Here is an 8495-nt window from a genome sequence, read left to right as displayed (position 1 = left end):
CAAGCATTATCCGACCCTGCATTTGGCGAGAGGAGTATGGCTGGCCCCTTGTGGACTCCCCAACGATGGGACGCAGCTCAGCCCTTGAGGCTCTGGGAGTGAAACCCGCCTGTAGGATAGAATATTTCCCTCCCGCCCCCACCCCACCTACAACCCTTTTCCATGGGGCTTCAGCTATTGCCTGAAGTGCTCTGAAGCCTGGGTTCACAGCTTGCCTCCCACATTTCTGTAGCCTTCTGGGCACCTTGAAATCAGAACAGACTGGGGGATCAATCATGCCGGCTCACGTGGAGCTTTGCCTGGGTGAACTTTGCAATGCTTGGCACAGGGGCTGAGAACAGCGAGGGCAGACATCAGACACTCTTGGACTATGTAGCCAGCCAGGCAAGGCACAGCCTCGGCGCTCTCCTCCTAGTCTCAGGAAACACCCATCTATGGGGCAAGTCAGCTCCTCACAGGGCCACAGGGCTCCCCAGGAGTATCCCAGCCTTCCTATGCCCAGAGAAATAACGACGTTGCACTTTCCAAATCCTTTACATGTGTGCCGCCCTGTAGGGCCAACATCTCTTCCAGAGCTACTTATTTATTTCATCTCCACTCAGCCCTGTGAGAAAACACTATTTTTAGATATTAGATTTACATATAACTTTTTGTACTGAAGAAAAAGCTGAGCCCCAGAGTGGCCCTCCCCATCTCCATCGCATTCTCCTTGCCCCTCTCCCACCATCAAGCACACAGCCCCCTGAGACTCCAGATCCTGTCCCACACGGCAGCTGCCTCTTTGTTTAACATCCATGCCTCTGACCATTAAAGCTGACAACGGAGGGAGCTGTTAGTTTTACACCTAATTTTGCATAGTTTCGGCCCTGAATTTTTTAAATTGATGCTTATTTATTGCAGTAATTTCTTTTCCCTAAAACTACCGCTGCTTCCTCCAACTGGAGCCAAATGGAAAGAGACAAAAAAGCCAAAAAAAAGCTCATGATGAAAGTGTGGCCAGTGTCCAGAGTGGAGACCAGGAGGCTGTGGGTAGGAAGCTGGGCTACTGTTTGGGGGTCGAAGAGAGGCTGCAGGGTTTTGCCAGCCTCCCCTTGGGTCCACAGTCGTCTAGTCTGAGAAATAAAGCTGCCTTCTCCTGCCTTGCTGGCACTGAGGCACCCATGGAAGTTAGCTCTCTGCTCCTCTTCATCCTCCCCAGGGCCTCAGGCTGGTCCCCATTTCATTCTAAGGCCTCTCCACAGACGCATGGCAGTAGCAGGCCTCCTTGCCTGATAAACCTCAAGTCCCAAGGGGAAGTGACATTCTGTTTCTGAGGGGTGAAGAAGAGAGGTTGCCTTGGGCCACCAGGCAATGCTCTTCCATTGCTTTCTAGAACTGGAGCAGAATGTGCCACCCCAGCATGTTAGCAGCACCCCTTTGGCCCTGGGTCCCAGCTGTGGCCCCATATATTCATCCCAAGGACAGCTAACCCTTCTCCCCGTCCATGTCCTCCCCCTGTATCGGGCATCGCCAGGCCAGTCATGCCTCTCGGGCGCCCAATCTTCAAGGACAGCTTAGAGGACAGTCCCAGACTGTGCTGGTGATTCTGAGAGGGCCTGGGTCTCTTGCTGTCCGGGCCAGGTGGGGCTGTAGACTTAACCCAGCTCGATTTGAAAATCACCACAGTGCCGTGGATGCTGCCTTCCTAGAGCCCCCAGGAGCTAAGCTCCCCTTCACTCCACACCCCTCCACCCCCCAACTTGGGCTCTGGACTGTTTAGAACATTTATGGGCCCCTTCAAAACCGCTACCTGCCAGAGTCCCAGCCAGGCCCCCCACCTCTTTGGAGCCACCATCCTGCTGCCTGTGGTGCTTCCGAAGCAGAGCTAGATTCTGGATTCTAATTATTTATTTCTTAAAGGTTTCCTCTTCTTCTTTGTCCCTCAGTGTGACTTGCTCCCACATTACCCCCAGTATCGTCTCATCATTAGCTCCTTTTGTTTTTGTTTTCTTTTATGGACAGCAGCCCCCACCCAAGTGTCTCTACCTGGCAGGGGCCAGATGCAGACACGGCCCCGCGCCTCACTGCCAGCTGCTCCGAGACCCATGCTGGGGCAGGGAGCCCCTCACCCACACCCTTGCAGCTCTGGGAAGCAGGCAGGCAGCCCTTAGGAGAGAACTTTGCCGCTTCCTCCTTTGCCTGAATGTGGAACAAGCCCCACCCCATACCTCATCTCCGAAATCGCAGCTTCGGACACTTGCCCCAGAAGGAATTTTTTCAGAGAAATGGAAATATCCCCATGTTCCTCTGTCAAAGCCCCACAGCCAGTCCCCTTCCTCCTACCCCATACCCAACCCAGACCAAAGCAACCAAAAAAGGGACTTGCCGATGGAAGGAGCGAGGTAAGGATGAGGAATGCAGCTGGCAGTGTCCAAGTCGGCACTGCCTGGAAAAGAGTAGCCTGCCCGGTGGCGATGGGACACGGGCCGGCAGTGTCCCAAGCTGGCTGTGGCTGGCAGGGACCGTGCTGCAGCGATGGCGTTCCCTCAGGCCCTGGGAGCCAAGAGCCCTTTATAGCCTGAAACCTGCCCTGGCACCGCCCACTGGGCGGTTGCAACCAGGCCTGCAACTAGGGGAGTCGCTAGGAGCTGAAAGGGCATGCGCCCCAGGACCCCAGGGCCAGGCCCCATGCACAGGAATCTGGGATTCAACCTCCTCCCATCCCAGGCAACTCCATGTCCTGGTATGTGCATAAGAGTCGTGTGTGTGTGTGTGTGTGAGTGTGTCTGTGTGTGTCTGTCCACACACGTGTGCGCTCGTGCTTAAACTTCCATTCAAAGACCTCAGATCTCTTTCCCTCATCCTCTTTCTCTGGCGGTAACAGTTTTTGAAAGGATGGGGAGAGCAGTGTGTTTCTGTTCAGTTTATCAAATTACACTCAGTGACAAAGGACTGAAGTGCATTTTCTTGAAGGCTTGACAATTGGAGATCCAGGAGGAGAAAAGAAAGGCATGACAGAGAACCCACGGCTTTTGTGGAGGGTAAAACACCGATGTCAAAGGCGGGGATGTGGCCGGGTGGCTCTAAGTGATTTTGCCTTCATGCTATTGGTGTTAAAAACTGTTCCCCCCACCCACCACCTCAGCTGCGAAAATCCCACGGATCCTAGAAATTGCAAGATTGTTGATTTTTAAAAGGAACACCGTTCATTTTCACATGGGCTGAGCCAGGCAAGCTGGAGCACAGCTTCCTCCCTCCAGGGCTGCCCTTCCCAGCCCCCCATGCCAGGGGAGGGCTGGGAAGCCTGCTCAGAGGACTCACGGCGGTACAGTGCCCTCTGCCCTCCCTGCATCCGGGCCTGTGCAGCCAGCTTCTCTCCCAGGGCCTGGTTGGGACAAGGATGGGGTGGGCTTTTTCTTGCCAAAGTTCTGCCCTGCACCTGAACTCTGAGGATTGCTAGATGGAGCTGGATGAACTGTCAAGGCAGTTTGGGGCCTGAAGCAAAGTACGTGGAGTCATTGGACTGCTTTCCCAAAGGTCTCCATTCTTTGGGGCTGGAAGGGAGAGCAGCAACCCAGTCGCCAGCCTCAGACACAGTCGAAGGAGCCAGGAAGAATATCCCCTCATCCAGAGAAAGTGCCCGCAACAAGTCCACCCCTACCAGCCTTCCCATTCCCAGCTGGCTTGGGCCCAGAAGCCACCCAGCAGGCCGGCCGACCAACTGACTGGCAGGCTTGCTCAGAAAGCTCAGAGAGCAGAGCTAACCTGAGAAGCTAGCTGGCAGAGCTCCCCAACCCTGAGTCCAAATCCCTTCCTCCTGCGTGAGGCTGTGGCTCCTGTGGGCTCTCTCTGGAGGAGGAGCGGGAGGAGACACAGAGCAGGGAGGCCTTCAGGGAGGCCCACCTGAAGTCCACCCCCCTTTCTTCTCACACCTGCACCCCACCATCCACCCCAGCTCCGAGCCAAGTGGTCCCAGCTGCCACGGCTTTCCTCCTTTTCTTCCCCAGACACTGATATGGTGGCCACAGATAAGAGGAGGAGCTCCCAGCAGGACGCCCTGTGGTCTGTCGTTCTGAAGTCCGGGGCCATGCTCCCACCAGAATTTCACCTTCCTGACCACTCTGAGGTACCAGAAAGTTTGTGGGAGGACTTGGACCCCTCCTACACAGTCTCTCCACCAGCATGCCCACCAGAACTCTCTGCTTCCTCTTCAAACCAAGCTTCAGTACAAATCACCTGGTCTCCCATCCCACAACTAGATTGCCACCTGAAATCCCCTTCTGTGTGGGAAATCTAGAGCTCCTCTTTCTCTCTTTTAGTTTTCCCTCCATTGATTTCATTCCTTCCTCCCTGCCCTGCTCTTCCAAACCCATTCACTCGTCACACTTGCAGCAAATAGGCAGAGTGGCCTGTAACTCGGAATAATGGCTCTGGAATCCATGAGACCTGGGCGCTGAGCCTGCTCCACCACTCATTCCCGTGAGCGCTGGTCATCTGAGCCTCGGATGTGTCTCCAATGTGGTGACTGGATTAGAAGGGAAATAGGATTGAGGCAGGAGTCCTGTTAGAAGACTGGTGATAACTCAGGAGCAATAACAGTAGTAACAGTAGTGAGAGCAATCACACAGCAGTAAAGGCTGCCACTGATTCCTATGTGCCTGGTGCTTTCCAAAGCACTTCACGTATATTATTTTGTTTAATCCTCACATCAACCCCAGGAGGTAGATACTTTATTCCCACTTCGTAGAGGAAGAATCTGAGGCACCAAGTGTTTTGACAACTTACCCAAATGAATCCTGCTGCACTTTGGGGGTTAGATTTAATCTCCTCTAGAATTCAAGCCCAGGGAATCTGCATTAGCCAGGGCCCTTAGCCAGCATACTAAGGACTAAACCAAGCTGGCTGCAGTGAGGATGGAGAAAAGTGGATTCCTCTGTCCATGGGATTCTCCAGGCAAGAATACTAGAGTGGGTTGCCATGCCCTCCTCCAGGGGATCTTCCCAATCCAGGGATCGAACCCAGGTCTCCTGCATGGCAGGGGGACTCTTTACCGTCTTAGCCACCAGGGAAGCCGGACATATTTTAGAAGCGTCCAATTAAAACATTGACATATTTGGCAACTGACTAGGCGGGGGTGGGGGGGTAGGGGGGGTGGGTCGTGTTTAGGCTTTCAGGCTGGGTAGCTGGGAGCATGGCAGAATTACCTACTGAGCTAGAAGCTCAGAAGAGTGAGGCTCAGGGGACAAGATGATGAGTTTGGTTTTGCCCTGGAAGTCCCAAGGTGACTAGGGGATATTCAAGTGGAGTTTTCTGGTGGGCTCTTAGAGATGATTTAACATCATCTGCGTTCCAATGAGACGTGGGAGTAAAGAAGCCTACACAAAGAGAGAAGCGGGCCTAGGACAGAGCCCCAAGGATACCAACATTTAAGGCACAAGCAGAGAAAAAGGAGTCTGCGAAAGAGGGACCTCTTTTCTTTGCCCCAAACTTATGGCCTAGTGTTAACCTCACCCGAGACTGATTATCTGATTTGTTTCCGCTCAGCACTTAGAATCTTAGGGTAATCAAGGTACTCAGGTTAGTAATTTCACCCCCGCCTAACTTAGGGACACACACATATACACACAGAGCTTCCTGACCTATGGTCACTGGTAGGATTCGGTATCTAGGGGCTGAGTTAATTTTGACATCTTGTATATAAAGCCATCTATTTCACTGAGCTTTTCACCATGTTGTATGGTGACATAACACTTCTAGGGGCACCTCCTAAGTGGGTCTGGATCTTGCCTGCCACAGCCTGAGACTCCATCCAGGCAGGGCAGAGCTCCCCCATTGCACTGCGTCCTCCAGCAGACTGTGGGTTCCCCCTGGACAACACTACCCGACTGGGTAGCCTTCTGTTGTTTGCTCAGGGCTGAGACAGGAAGGGGGCCTCTGTGGGAGCAGGGAGTGTGAGGATCCAGTGAGGTCCAAAGAAGGACCAAACGCAGCAGATGGAGAGGCCACACTGAACCCATGTGGGAACCGAGTGGGGATGGGGAATGATGGAAGCACGGGACGAAAAGCAGGCAATGAGACAGCGGGACGGACTCTCTCCCCACACGCTCTCCGGTCCATCAGGGAGACTCCATCTGCTGGCCGAGCAAGCGGGGCTCCCGAGCTCTCCTGGAGGGGCCAGGGCCAACCGGGAGAGAAGGGTGAGAGGCAGGTGAGCGGAGTAGAGGAGGACGGAGGTACTTAGGCTAGGTCTCCTCACACTAGCTATGAAATCTCCAGCTCGGACAGCCCTGGCTAGGCCTGCCCTCTGGGGCAGACAAGGCATTGCATTGCCTTCAGAGGCAAGCGGCGGCTGTGGGCAAGTCCCCCCGCACAACCATCCAGAAGGTTGGGCCACCCAACCTTCTCAGCACCTTAGAACTCACAGGAGCAGTGACTGGCTTGGCCGGCAGAGAGAGGGACAGCTCGGAGCCTCGGTGGAGTGGGGAAGGCCAGGGGGTGAGGCTGGGGGTGTGGGGCAGGCTACACAGAGAAGGCAGCAGTGACATGAAAAGGACTCTTTGTGGCTCTCTGCCTGGTCCCTTGACCCCTGAGCCCCCTCTACTGGGACCCAGCTCCACAGCATCCCAGTCGGTTTAGAGGAAGCAAGAATAACTGCTCTAGGGCAGGGGCTCAGAGCACCCATCTCTGATCCCTTGGGGCTCTATGGTACAAGGATTTTTTTCTACTGGCCTGTCCCTGTGACTGGTCCCTCCTCAGGATCCCCCGGGCAGAGGACACACCCCGTCTACAGCTTGAGGATGGCCTGGAACCAGCCAGCCGGCAGGAGTCAGGTCAGGGAGTCATTCCTGCCGCTCATCGGATGTTCAGTCTTGGCTAAGTCACTTCACCCCTCAGGCTCAATCTTATAAGATGGGGAAAAGAAGTCTTGCCTTACTGGGCAGTTGGCAGTGATGACATTGATAAAAAGATATTCCATGTAAAACACTTGGCACAGTGGCGGGGTCGGATCCAGGACAGAGTCACAGTAAGGCCCGGGAAGCCAAAGCTTTGGGCTTCTCACTTGTCTAGGCTCCTGAGAAACCCTGGCAATTCATACTTTGCGTTATTTTCTTCAAGAGGGTGCCCAAGATTTCGGGTTTCATAAATCCTGTGACCGGAATGGCAGCCGTTCCCCTTCCTGCTCCACCCTGTCCTCAAGCTTCTCACTGTCTCCAGGGCACAGGAGAATGCCCCCATCTGGTGGGCAGAGCTGAATCAAGCCCCAGGCAAGGCCTGGTTCCAGGTGGAAGGCCCGGGCGCCGTCACCTTCCCCGAGTTGGTTGCCCTGGGACCTGCTACCTCCCCGAGCCAGGCTGAGGGCCTCCTGCTCCCCATTCTGGCTCACAGCAGTTAACCCAGCTGGGACCCCTGGAATCCTGGGCACTGTGTCCTAGTCCTGGCAGGGACTTTGCTCCAAAAATTATGAACTCCTAGGGAAGCTGGTTCTAGGGCTGTGCTAGGCAACCCCGGTGCTCAAGAATGGGCCTTCAGGAAAACAAAAGCAACTTGGCCGGCTTCTCCATTAGCACCCGTTTCCCTGAGGAGCCTTGGAGGGAGTGGGGACACAAGACTCCCTCCTCAGTGTCTGGGAGATGGATGGGGCCGATTTTTTCCAGGATTCCTCCCCATAAATCTGATTTGGCCCCTCATCTGTCTAGGCCAGTCTCCATGGAGGTGCGCGGGAGTGATGAATGAGCTGCCTGACTAATGCGACTGGGGTGGCAGGGACCTGGGGAGGGGCTCTGCTCTGATGGATGGTCCTCATGAGGGCATATTGCATTAGACACCCATAATGCGATCAGCAGGGCCATTATGATACCAGTTTGTTGCTCCTCCTCACCAGGGCGGGGCAGCGGAGCTGGAAGATTAAGGAGGACGTCAGGTCTTTGGAGACACCTGGGGGTGGATTTCAGAGGGTGGGGGCAAGATTTCCTTGTTGGGGGTTATTAGTAGGGAAATCATACGGAACTAAAAAAAATGCAGAATGGAAAGAAGAGAGGGGAAGTGAGGCCAGGAGAGAAGGTGTGACCTGTCCAAGGTCACTTCTGGGACCAGAGGGAAGAGCTAGACTTAGCACTTGAGTCTCCTGCTTTCTGCGCAGCTGCAGCCAGAGATGGAGGAGGGAATGAGACTAGGAGAAGAGAGTAAATCCAAGGCTGATTCATGTCAGTGTATGGCAAAAACCACTGCAATATTGTAAAGTAATTAGCCTCCAACTAATAAAAATAAATGGAAAAAAATAAATAAAAAATAAAAATAAAATATATCAGTAAGCAGAAAAAAATAAAGGTTACTCTGGCCTCTCCGCTGCTCTCCTGAAAAGAGGGAGGCCAATGACTGCTTCCATTCAAAGAGGAGGTGGTCTGGTGCAGGTTCCCACAGGGGCCCGAGATGGCATTCACTCCAGACCACCCACAGTCCTGCAACCCCCACCTACCCACGTTAGTTCTGATCTCTGTGTCTCTCTTCTCTCATTT

Source organism: Cervus canadensis, chromosome 5 (genome assembly GCF_019320065.1).
Source record: "Cervus canadensis isolate Bull #8, Minnesota chromosome 5, ASM1932006v1, whole genome shotgun sequence".
Lineage (NCBI taxonomy): Eukaryota > Metazoa > Chordata > Mammalia > Artiodactyla > Cervidae > Cervus > Cervus canadensis.
This window is presented reverse-complemented; position numbering follows the sequence as displayed.